Genomic DNA, 12,447 nt, shown 5'->3' with positions numbered 1-12,447 from the left:
ATTTATACAGCTCCTCACATCTCAAAGTTTCACACTAATACAAAAGCAAAATACTGCGGATGCTGGAAATCTGAAAAAAAAAACAGAAAATGCTGGAAATACTCAGGTCAGGCAGCATCTGTGGAGAGAGAAACAGAGTTAACGTTTCAGGTCGATGACCCTTCATCAGAACTGGAAAAAGTTGGAGACGCAACAGGTTTTTAAGCAAGTGTAGGGGCAGGGAAAGCCGGGGGGGGGGCGGCGAGAGGAAAGAACAAAAGGGAAGGTCTGTGATAGGGTGGAAGGGAGGAGAGATTAAGAGACAAAAGGGATGATGGTGCAAGGCAAAAGGAGATGGTAATGGGACAAGTTAAGAAACAAAAGATGATTCTAGATGAAGTGTAAATGACAGAATCATCAACAGCTGCCATGTGAAAGAGAAAAAATAATTGGGGCCGAGGTTATGATCTGAAATTGTTGAACTCGATGCTGAGTCCAGAAGGCTGTAAAGTTCCTAATCGAAAGATGAGGTGCTGTTCCTCGAGCTTATGTTGAACTTCGTTGGAACAATGTAATAGGCCGAGGACGGTGAGGTCAGAGTGGGAATGGGGCGGTGAATTAAAGTGACAGGCGACCGGAAGCTCGGGGTCACCCTTACGGACTGAACGGAGGTGTTCCGCAAAGCGGTCACCCAATCTGCGTTTGGTCTCCCCAATGTAGAGGAGACCACATTGTGAGCAGCAAATACAGTATACTAAATTGCAAGAAATACAAGTAAATGGCTGTTTCACCAGGAAGGAGTGATTTGGGGCCGTGGACAGTGGAAAGGGAAGAGTTAAAAGGGCAGGTGTTGCATCTCCTGCGCTTGCACAGGAAGGTGCCGTGGGAAGGGGAAGGGGTGTTGGGGGGTGATAGACGAGTGGAACAGGGTGTCGCGGAGGGAGTGCTGAAAGGGGAGGTGAGGGGGAAGATGTGTTTGGTGGCGAGATCATGCTGGAGGTGGCGGAAATGGCGGAGGATGATCTGTTGAATGTGGAAGCTGGTCGGCCCCAATTTTTTTTTCTCTCACATGGCAGCTGTTGATGATTCTGCCATTGCCATTTACACTTCATCTAGAATCATCTTTTGTTTCTTTACTTGTCCCATTACCATTTCCTTTTGCCTTGCACCATCACCTCTTTTGTCTTTTAATCTCTCCTGCCTTCCACCCTATCACAGACCATCCTGTTGTGTATGTACCTTTAAGGGAATAACTGGTCTTAGACTGCAGTACCGGCAGTGAGCACCCCTGTATAAAAGGCCCTAGCAGGCTTCTGTAGTTTCAGTTTCAAGCTGCCTCTTGTTCAGTAAAGTACCTGTTAAACTGTTCTCCCGAAGTCCGTGTATGATTGAAGCGCGGACTTCACAGTGGCGACGAGTAAGTTCGAACTCACCTGCAGTGTGGCATCATCTCACGGGGATCTCGCCTGAAAGGAAGGTCCTGGAAGGTCGTAGTCTGAGCAACGGGCGTCGACCGAGGGCAACCGCCCAAAGAATCCATCGGTGTTTGGAGAATTGCGGGAGAGACTGTGGTCCCAGCGAATCGTGCTGGTAGCAGGTAGCACGCTGACCCTTCCGGACTGCAGCGGGCTCAAGCTCGATCGAGCGGCTCTACAAATCGGGCCACGCAGCGTCGCCGGGAAAAGAAAACGAGAGAGGGTGGAGCGCACAGGGCGCGGTCGGTGCTCGAGAACAGGACAGCGGAGAGAAACTAAACGGGGGTGGGGGGGGGAAGGAAAGCGAGACGCGCCGAAGCTGCGGGTCGCCGCCATTACCCCGTAGAACGCTAGGAGCAGTGTGGCAGTAAGGGGAAGAAGCAAAAGCGCGGGAGGCGCCATTTTATCTCATCGGGGAAGAAGCAAAAGCGCGGGAGGCACCATTTTAAATCGCCCAAGATGCCGAAAAGTGGCAGTATCACTGCTTTAGACAACGAGGTAGAAGACTGGACCACGTATGTGGAGAGAATTGAGGTGTACTGCAATGCAAATGAGGTGGCTGATGGAAAGAGGGCGTCGGTATTATTAAATCTGATGGGTGCGAGTACGTACGACCTATTGCGGAATTTAATTACCCCAGCTAAACCAATGGAGAAAAGTTTTGAGGAGATTGTTCATATCTTACAGGAACATCTAAGCCCTACACCACTGCTGATAGCAGAAAGATTCAAGTTCCATAAAAGAAACCAGCATAAAGATGAGAGCAATGCTGACTATCTTACGGAGCTATGCAAGTTATCAAAGCACTGCCAGTTCGGAGCAGGACTGGCAGACACCTTACGGGATAAGTTTGTCTGCGGGCTCCAGAGTGAAGGAACCCAGAAACGACTACTTTCAAAAAAGGACCCGACGCTAGAACAGGCTTTCAGCGTGGCAGTATCCTACGAAGCAGCAGCACGGGGAGCTGCGGAAATACAACAGAAACCACAAGAATACAGCGCTAACGAAATGGCGTATGGAGCCGAAAAGTGCTATCGCTGCGGCAGAACAACCCATGAGCAGAAGGACTGCTGGTTTAAAGACAAAATATGCAGGCAATGCGGGAAAATGGGACATATAGCAAGAGTCTGCAGGTCGGGAAAGAAGACCAACATGACAAGAACTACTAAGGAACAGTACAGGAAAGTAAAGAAACTGACAGATAGTAGTTCAGAAGATCAGGAGAGTGATAAGGACTCCGGGAGCAGGCGACTAAGTTGTTTAAAATTACACAACGTGCTCGCAAAAGAAGATCACCGAACCATTTGGGTCACCCTCATGATAGCAGGGTCCCCAGTGAAGGTGGAATTGGACACAGGATCAGCCCTAACTGTCATGAATCGACGAGACTATGAGCGGCTATTTTCACACATACCCTTAAAGGACACGTCCATTGTATTGAAGACATACACGGGGCAAAAGATCGACCCCAGAGGAAAAATAAGGGTGCCAGTTGAATATAACGGAAAGGAAACACAGAAACTTTACATGTATATACTACGTGATGGAGGATCACCATTATTGGGACGTGACTGGATCCGAAGACTACAATTGGATTAGCATTCCATTCTGGCACTAACTGTGACCGACAAAAAAGATGATGACGTCGCACCTGGACGTCTGTCACGGATTCTATCCGACGCGGAAGAGGTGTTCCAACAAGGACTTGGGACTCTAAAAGGAGTAAAGGTAACCATCAAGATTGAGGATAACGCAACCCCAAAATTTTTCAAGGCCAGACCGGTGCCATACGTGATACGCCCAGCTGTGGAAGCTGAACTGGAGAGTCTGGAGCGTTCGGGGGTGCTGTCCAAGGTGGACTGGAGCGAGTGGGCCACACCCATCGTTCCTGTAATGAAGAAAGCATTGAGCAGCACGCCTGGGGAGCCAAGGAAGGTTCGCATCTGTGGGGACTTCAAGGTGACTGTGAACCCAGTCCTGCACACAGTACAGTATCCGCTTCCGCGGATAGAAGATATTTTCGCCTCGCTATCTGGAGGGAAACGTTTTACAAAAATTGACCTGGCTCAAGCGTATCTACAAATGGAGGTGGAAATAGCATCTAGGAAATACCTCACGATAAACACTCACAAAGGCCTTTACCAGTACAATCGACTGGTATTTGGGGTGGCATCGGCCCCGGCTATGTGGCAGAGGGCAATGGCACAAGTCCTGCAAGGGATCCCGGGGACCCAGTGTTATTTGGACGACATCCTGGTTACAGGCGAAAATGACAATGAACACCTTGCCAACCTGGAACAGGTGCTCACGAGATTGCAGGATTATGGGCTACGAGCCAACCGTCCCAAATGCGAGTTCTTCAAGAGGCAAATCTCGTATTGTGGCCACATGATTGATGAGGAAGGGTTGCATAAGTCGCCGGACAAGATTGAGGCTGTAGTCAAGGCTCCAGCACCAGAAATGTGTCGCAACTGAGGTCGTTCCTCGGGTTGGTGAACTACTACCATAAGTTCTTGCCGAATTTATCTACAATTCTGCACCCACTGAACGCCCTCCTCCAAACTGGTGTAACATGGAAATGGAGTGATGAGTGTAAGCGTGCCTTTCAGGAATGTAAATGCCAAATCACTTCAAAAGAAGTATTGGCCCACTACAACCCAACACTACCGACTCGGTTGGCATGTGATGCGTCACCTTACGGCATTGGAGCGGTGCTGTCACACAAATTCCGTGACGGTTCAGAGAGGCCAATAGCCTTTGCGTCGCGCTCGCTAACCTCAGCCGAGCGTAACTACGCCCATATTGACAGGGAGACCCTCAGCCTGGTGTGGGGGGGGGGGGGGGGGGGGGGTGTGAAGAAGTTCAATCACTATCTGCACGGGCAGAAATTCACCCTACTGACTGATCATCAACCCCTGGTCTCAATTTTTAACCCAAAGGAGGGCGTTCTGGTGATGACGGCGCAACGGCTGCAAAAATGGTCACTTTTTCTAGGGGCACATCAGTATGACAGAGTACAAAGGTATGAAACAACATGGAAACGCTGATGGGCTGTCGCGCCTACCGTTGCCTACGGCGGAAGAAGCACCTGCAGTGGACCCTGTAGAGATATTCCATGCGACCATAGTCGAATGTTTGCCTGTTACAAACGCAAGTATTGAGAAGGAAACCCGAAATGACCCGACACTCTCTCGGGTCTATGATTTGACGGTGAAGGGATGGCCAGCATATGGCAACTCACTGTTGCCAGCATTCTCGCCAAGGAGGGAACAGCTGTCAGTGTGCCGGGGAACCTTGATGTGTGGATCCCGAGTGGTAATTCCACCCAAGTTGAGAGATAGAGTACTCAATGAGCTTCACGAGGGTCATCTGGGAGGGGTAAAAATGAAGAGCCTAGCCAGGGCGTTTGTGTGGTGGCCGGGAATCGATAGAGAAATCGAGGATATGACCAAGAGATGCACAGGATGCCAGAAGGTCCAAACGCTCCACCACAGGCCCCGCTACATCCATGGGAGTGGCCCTCATCTCCATGGCAACGGGTACACATTGATTTCGCTGGTCCATTTATGGACTCAATGTTTCTAATTGCTGTGGACGCCCATTCGAAATGGCCAGAGGTCATTAAAATGTCCTCCACCACCACGGAGAAGACTATTGCAGTCCTAAGAACCATCTTCGCCAGGAATGGGTTGCCAGAACAGATCTGTTCTGACAATGGCCCACATTTTGTGGCTGAGGATTTCCGGAGGTTCCTGAAGAATAATGGGGTGAAACATTACACATCTGCCCCATATCATCCAGCCACAAATGGATTGGCTGAGAGGTTTGTTCAGACCTTTAAAAAGGCCATAAAGGCAATGTATAATGACGACATACCACTGCAACACAAGGTGGATAACTTCCTGTTTGTTTACCGGAATGCAACACATGCAGTAACCAACCAAACTCCAGCCGTACTGTTTTTTAACCGGAGACTAAGATGTCGCTTGGATTTGCTCAAACCAAACATAAGACGAGATGTTGGGGATAAGCAGTTCCAGCACATAAATGAGAAGCCAACCAGGAGCTTCAAGATAGGGCAACCAGTCTTGGCCCGCGACTACCGAACAGAAAAGTGGCAGCCAGGCACGATATGCACACAGCAGGGACCACTAATGTACACAGTGGACGTTGGAGAGAGCATCGTGAGACGCCATGCTGACCAGATTCTAGAGTCACAGGAACAAGCCAAACTTGTACCACAAGCATGTGCACCTGGTAATGAGCCCGAAGTACAGATTGCGTCTACCTCAGAAGCAGGGGTATTGGAAGCTGACGAACCAACCAATGACAATGAGCCAGAATTGACTCCACCGCCAGAACAGGATACTCGAGAAAGGCGCTATCCAGTCCGGATCAGGAAGCCTCCTCAAAGACTGAACTTATAAATGGCTATTTCAGTTGATGTATATATTACTGAGAAAATTGTAATTGTAATTAGTTATTATTTAGTTGTTAAATGAATGTTATGTACTGTTTATCTAAAAAGGGGAGGAATTGTTGTGTATGTACCTTTAAGGGAATAACTGGTCTTAGACTGCAGTACCAGCAGTGACCACCCCTGTATAAAAGGCCCTAGCAGGCTTCTGTAGTTTCAGTTTCAAGCTGCCTCTTGTTCAGTAAAGTACCTGTTAAACTGTTCTCCCGAAGTCCGTGTATGATTGAAGCGTGGACTTTACACATCCCCCCTTTCCCTGCCCCTACACTTGCTTAAAAACCTGCTACATTTCCAACTTTTACCAGTTCTGACGAAGGGTCATTGACCTGAAACGTTAACTCTGTTTCTCTCTCCACAGATGCTGCCTGACCTGCTGAGTATTTCCAGCATTTTCTGTTTTTATTTCAAAAAGTTTCACAATGTATTCACTTAAAGTGTAGCGACTGTCATGTAGCAGTCATGTTGTACACAACAAGATCCCACAAACAGTGGCAAGATGAATGCTATTTTTGCAATTGGGTAAGAGGAGTAGGTTGGCCAGGGCACCGTCAACTCCATGCTGTGCTTCAAATAATGCCATAGGATTATATTTTGTTAATATAAAACATTGATCTGAAACAGTGGAACGTGCAGAAAAAAAACCACCTTTTCATTGAGTGGACACCATCGCAGTCAACAAATCACTCCTCCAGTATTTCCCGGCAGTATCAGCCCGGATCGTGTGCTCAATTCCTGGTGCAGGGCTTCAACTAGGGTTGATAAAAGAAAGTAGACATATTTCAAGCCAGCTCAGTACATTAAGTAATGCCAGTAAATTTCTTGGACCACCATTTTGTGTTAGTGCTGAGCAAGGTCCTTCTGCCACAAGCTTCTAGTAAATCAATCTCTTAGGTATGCTGGTTTTGGGCATCTTTACCACAAAGCCAAACCACCGCAACAGCTTCTTTCAAACAATGACAGAAACTGTCCTTGTATCCCGTCCAAATTCTGCATTAGTAATTCTGTCCCCAGTAGGACGTGCCAACATCAGTGCTCAAAGGTATCCAGTATTCGCCCAGTAACTTCTATCAAGTTCTGGCATCTAGACACAAACATTCTCAGGCAGGGTTTTCCCAGGAATTCTATATTGGTGGTAAAAGAAACTCGATTCCAAATTTTAGGGAGAGGGTAACCAAACTACATCCCGCAGTCGATGGCTATCCGGTGATTATTTGTACTTATTTTGTACACTTGATTTCTCCTGCATGAATTTTGCAGGTCTGTAGATTTGGTACGGTCTTCTCTGATCTGCTCCCTCAATTCTGGATCTTGGTGATTATCTGTGAATCAGGCAGCAGCATTACGATTTACTTAGTTTTTCCATTCACTGTCTCTCACTACAATTGTTGGTAAGATTCAACCATTGTGTGGGACTGGGTCACAAGTAGGCCAGACTGGGTAGGGTTGGCAGAAGAACATTAGTGAACCAGTTGGGTTTATGATAATCCAGTAGCTTTCATGCCAGGCCACAAATTACCAGATATATTGAATTGCTAGTCCAGTGCCATAACCACGACACTAAAGGTACCCTTGGGTATGAAGATGTGAAACACAAGGGATGAGTTGAAGGTTGAAGATTAAGTAGCGGTGCAGAGGGGGAGGATACACAAGCAGGTGAACAAAATTAATTTTAAAGGCTTACAGAAAAACTTAGAATCATAGAAAGAAGAGATTTAATAGAGGTGTTTAAAACTGAGAGGTTTTCCATTGCTCAGTAACCAGAGGACAAACAATTAAAGTAATTGGTAAAAGAATCAGAGGGGAGATGAAGATAACTTTTTTTTTAATGCAGCGAGTTATGATCTGGAGTGCACGCCCCAAAAAGGTGATGGAAGCAGATTCAATAGTGACTTTCAAAAGGGAATTAGATAAATACTTGAAAAGGAAAAAATTGCAGGTCTATGGGGAAGAGCAGGGAGGTGGGACTAATTTGATAGCTCTTTGAAAGAGTCGGCAGAGGCATGATGGGCCAATGGCAGTCTTCTGTGCTGTATACTTCTATGTAGTGCCTTTCACGACCTCAGGACATCCCAAAGCGCTTTACAGGTAATATAGGGACAGTAAAGGTGCCTAACTGCTTGAAATACACAATGCAATAAAGTCTTGGTCAGGCACAGTACTTGTGTGGCATGTCAAAACATGGGTTGCATCAACGCCACAAATTGATGCAAGAATCTAAGTGTCTGCCCCAAACATTTTACTTGAGTCCACACGGAAATCCCATCTTTTTAAAATCGCTAATGCTCTACTCTCTGAATGGTTGAAGAGAACACTGGAGATTACCCACATCCTAAAGAAAAACTGGAACAAATTCTAGCAATGCATCAGAGGGTCACAAAGCAGTGTATATGATGTGCGATTTGGAAAATGTAATTAAGGTTCCATAGCCCCTCCCTGCCATTATAGGGACACGCTTCCATGCCAAGATCCTGAAGTTCCACTCAACTGATGAAATCTGGCCTAGGCAGGATGCCCATGCCAAATGTCTGAAAAATTCTACAAATCTTATTCAGGACGTCAAGGTTCAAAAATGAAGCACACAGTTCAACCCAGCACCGCCAAGTAGGTCTTCAGTTACAATTACAACATAAACTGGTGTAAGATGCAGAACTGATATCAATGATTGAGATGTACCATCATGAGAAATTCCAGAAGCTGCCGGCCAAGAATCTTAAAACCTCAGATTCATAGAAACTTACAGTGCAGAAGGAGGCCATTCGGCCCATTGTGCCTGTGCCGGCTCTTTGAAAGAGCAGTTGTGCTTAATCCTCGCTTTTTGTCCGTAACCCTGTAAGCTCCTCATCCTCAAGTACCTGTCCAACTCCCTTTTAAAATTATTGATGGATCAGCTTTCACCACCTTTTCAGAGAGAGCATTCCAGATCCTGACAACTCAATGAAAAAATTTCTCATCTCCCCTTTAGATCTTTTTCCAATGATTTTGAAACTATGACCTTTGGTTATTGACCCACTCATCAGAGGGAATATTTTTTCCCTATTTACTCTAACAAAACCCATCATCTTGAAAATCTCTATTAGGTCACCACTTAACCTTCTCTGTTCCAAGGAGAACAGTCTGAACTTTTCCAACCTCTCCTCATAACTGAACTGTTTTGCTAGTTTGCCATGAGGAAACAAAAAAAAACAAAAGTGCGTTCAGTGAATCTCAGTACAAAGCCAATGAAAATGTAGAGTTTTTACTGAATACTTGGCAAGTTTTCACCTTTGAAATAGCACAAGGGCAGGCCAAAACACATCCAGCTTTAAATCCAATATAAATGCAGAGCCGCCTACTTTAAACTTAATTTAAAATTAATGGATGGTATTGTACCAACAGCAGATAAATGTAGCAATGTGGATCTGAGTTCCTGATATCCACAACCTCTCTCATCCACCCTGCCCCCGCTCCCCACCCACCCAAAAATAAATGTGGCAAGTTTCTGATCAGAGGGAAGCAACGAGTAGAGGGCAGGCAGGACCGGAAAGGGAAAGGAGGAGAAAAGCCAACCCGATTTGTCCTTGCATATCGCCAATGACCGAATGGAATCCCCTAGTTGACACCATCTTTAATCATCTGCTCTAAAATCTGACACTTAAGAGCGCTAAGATGCAATTATATACAGGTTAAAGTTAGCAACACATTACTAATGGAGATCAGGGAGGAACTCGAAAGTTAGTCATCTGTGATGGCACTCCACTAAATATCTTTCGGAAAAGTCTATTTTGAAAGGTCAGCTAATTTTATAGTTGAGTCCCATGTTCATTAAAGGTCAGGTGGGATGATGAGACAATGATAAGCCTGTCTCATTCTCTTCTACACACCATGCAAACAGGGAAATGAAGACATGCTGCAGGAGCACAGCTGTACCTTCTTGTAATTGGAGCCCAGCCAAAATGTCAGACCTGACAGAGGAGCCGGAGTATTCTTCCACCTTGTTTTGTTAATTAAAGCCTTTGAATTTGTAAAACAAGCCACAGAAGTGTACATAGAATAAACAATAGGGTACACTAAGTGACAAGAGACTAGTGACACTGCAGTACATTGCTGACAAGAGTGCTTCATTGTTGGAGGTCCCAGCGCCGTTCAGTCCACAAGTGTGACCCTGAGCTTCCGGTCACTTGCCATTTTAATTCTCCGGCCCACTCTGACCTCGGCCTCCTACACCATTCTAATGAAGCTCAACAGAAGCTCAAGGAACAGCACCTCATGTTTCGATCAGGCACTTACAGCCTTCCGGACTCAACATAGAGTTCAACAATTTCAGACCAGAACCACTGCTCCCATTTTTTCCAGACAGCGGGTGCTGGTAATGGTTCTGTTCATTAAATCACAACTGCCTTCCACTCTATCACAGACCTTCCCTATTGTTTTTCCTCCTCTCCCCCTTTCCCTGCACTTGCTTAAAACCTGTTACATCTCTAACTTTTTCCAGTTCTGACGAAAGGTCACACACCTGAAACGTCAACTCTGTTTCTCTCTCCACAGTTGCTGCCTGGCCTACTATTTCCAGCATTTTCTGTTTATATTTGAGATTTACACCATCTGCAGTTTTTTGTCTTTTATAAAACAATGAAATTGTGTTGAGAGTTGAGACGACCCCATGTGATGTTCATGAAGAAAAGTACTGAAACCCAATCTCATACCAAATCAAATTAAAGAAACTCTTACAAACTATTGAGATAGAAGAAGAGTATTCTGAATATCTTCTATTACTATCTATAGCCTGTCAGCCCAACACGCAATGTTATAGCAAGATTCCGACACCTGATCCCCATCTCGGTGGTCAACTGAGCAAAAACTCAATCATTTAAATTACCATTCATCTCTCTCTGCCTCTGTATCTGGTTGGACACCATGTAATTGGGGCTATTTAACTGAAACCGTAACATGAAATCTATAACCCAAGGCAGTATTTTTCAATCCCCTTTGTGCTCCACCTGGCAGAGCCCTGCCATTTTAACAGGAGGCAAGTAAATCAAATGGAAAAATTGGCATGATAAAGGGATTATTCTTATTCATAACCAATTTCACACGGGGAAATTTTATACTCCTTTATTCAGCAGCTACCACACCAAGCAAAAAGCTTCCACTTTCTGCAATCATACTTGTAATTTCCATCCTATTCAAAACTAATAATCCTCAATACATTTTGAAATGTTTGTGGACACTGTAGTCACGAGTCATATAGCTCCCAGATCTGGAAAAAAAAAGACTTCTGTTCCCAAATATCAGCATAGTGGGCTCCAAGGAACTGTATTGCTGTGTTAATAATCTGGCAACTAATTTCAAGCTTGCTCCATGTTCATAGCAGTACATCAATAGCAACATTTAACATATATTAACACACCTCCCAGTGGTGTTCAAGGGTACGCGGTTTTAGAACGACAGGAACATCATTTGCAGCTCCACCTCCCCAGTATAACAAGTCAAATAGAGGGATCCAGAAAGATTAGGCTGACAAGTGGCAGATGTTGTTTGATGTGAACAAACACGAGGTGATGAGGCTGGATAGAAGAGATGAGCAGTAGGAATACAAGATGAATAGCTACAGGTGGCAGGCTACAGGGCAACATGGCCAGATGGACTGCAAGAGTCTTTTCCAGTTTTGTGCATTCCTATGTTGTTGGGCCGCTTATATCATATAAGGCACAATGTACTATTTAATATATCTCGCCGCTGACATTTTTATACAAGACTATTCTCAAGTGTGATGGGGATTTGCTATGAAAGATTAGCAAAGCTCAAATTCTAGAGAGTAGAAGAGTGGTGGTTGAGGGGGAGCAGGAAAGGGACTATGGAATATTAAATAGTCCCAGAATTCCAGTGAAAGGAATTTTGTTCCAAGCATATATTTATTTCACAGGGGCTTCCAGACCATGTGGAGATCTGGCTAGAGATGGACAGTGGTGCAGGGAGAACAGGAAACTATTTTTGGATTACAATTGAAAATGTGCACTCAAAAAACACATCCTTACATTAGAACAGTAACTACACTTCAAAAGTACTTCACTGGCAGCATCCTGATGTCATGAAAAGCACCATTACAAATGCAATTTTATTCTTTCTTTCTTCTCGAAGGACAATTGCAGAGCACTAAAAATCCCCAGCATATAAAAACGAGATTTCCAACCAATGGAATCGTGCATGTGCGAATGAATGCTCAGGTCAAGCCCAATGTTACACGTGTATGATCGATTCAGATTTCAAATGAGAAAAAAATCTCCCACTAAAACTAAAAATACCAAATAAAAAATTACCATTCAAGCAACAGTAGCAAAAATAAGCTGGTCAGCAAAACAAAGAGCCTTTAAGGAATGCAATTGCTGGTGCGTTGAGTCAGTCAGTGTGCATGTGTGAGTGGGTCAAACTAGAAAAATAAATCAGCTAAAAATCTAACAGATGATCAGTTCACAGAAGCAACAGTGCAGCCAACATAAGAAATAGGAGCAGGAGTAGGCCAATCGGCCCCTCGAGCCT

At 45.2% G+C, this 12,447-nt stretch overlaps 1 protein-coding gene across 2 annotated transcripts in view; it reads right to left on the bottom strand.

The window, feature by feature from the left end:
* LOC147101647 (nucleus accumbens-associated protein 2-like) overlaps positions 1 to 12,447 on the bottom strand; it is a 102,804-nt gene that overhangs the window by 65,914 nt on the left and 24,443 nt on the right. The window contains exon 2 of one of the 2 annotated variants that reach the window (XM_085965382.1): positions 6,577 to 6,680. The exons of the other annotated variant lie outside the window; for it this stretch is intronic. The gene's annotated coding sequence lies outside the window, so the exon portion shown is untranslated. The remainder of the gene's footprint in view (positions 1 to 6,576; positions 6,681 to 12,447) is intronic. 2 annotated transcript variants of the gene reach the window in all.

The sequence above is a fragment of the Somniosus microcephalus genome, chromosome 23 (genome assembly GCF_052327205.1).
Source record: "Somniosus microcephalus isolate GS21.2 chromosome 23, FLI_Smic_1.0, whole genome shotgun sequence".
In the NCBI taxonomy this organism is placed as follows: domain Eukaryota; kingdom Metazoa; phylum Chordata; class Chondrichthyes; order Squaliformes; family Somniosidae; genus Somniosus; species Somniosus microcephalus.
The sequence above is the reverse complement of the archived record's forward strand: the minus strand, read 5'-3'. Positions and strand labels throughout refer to the sequence as shown.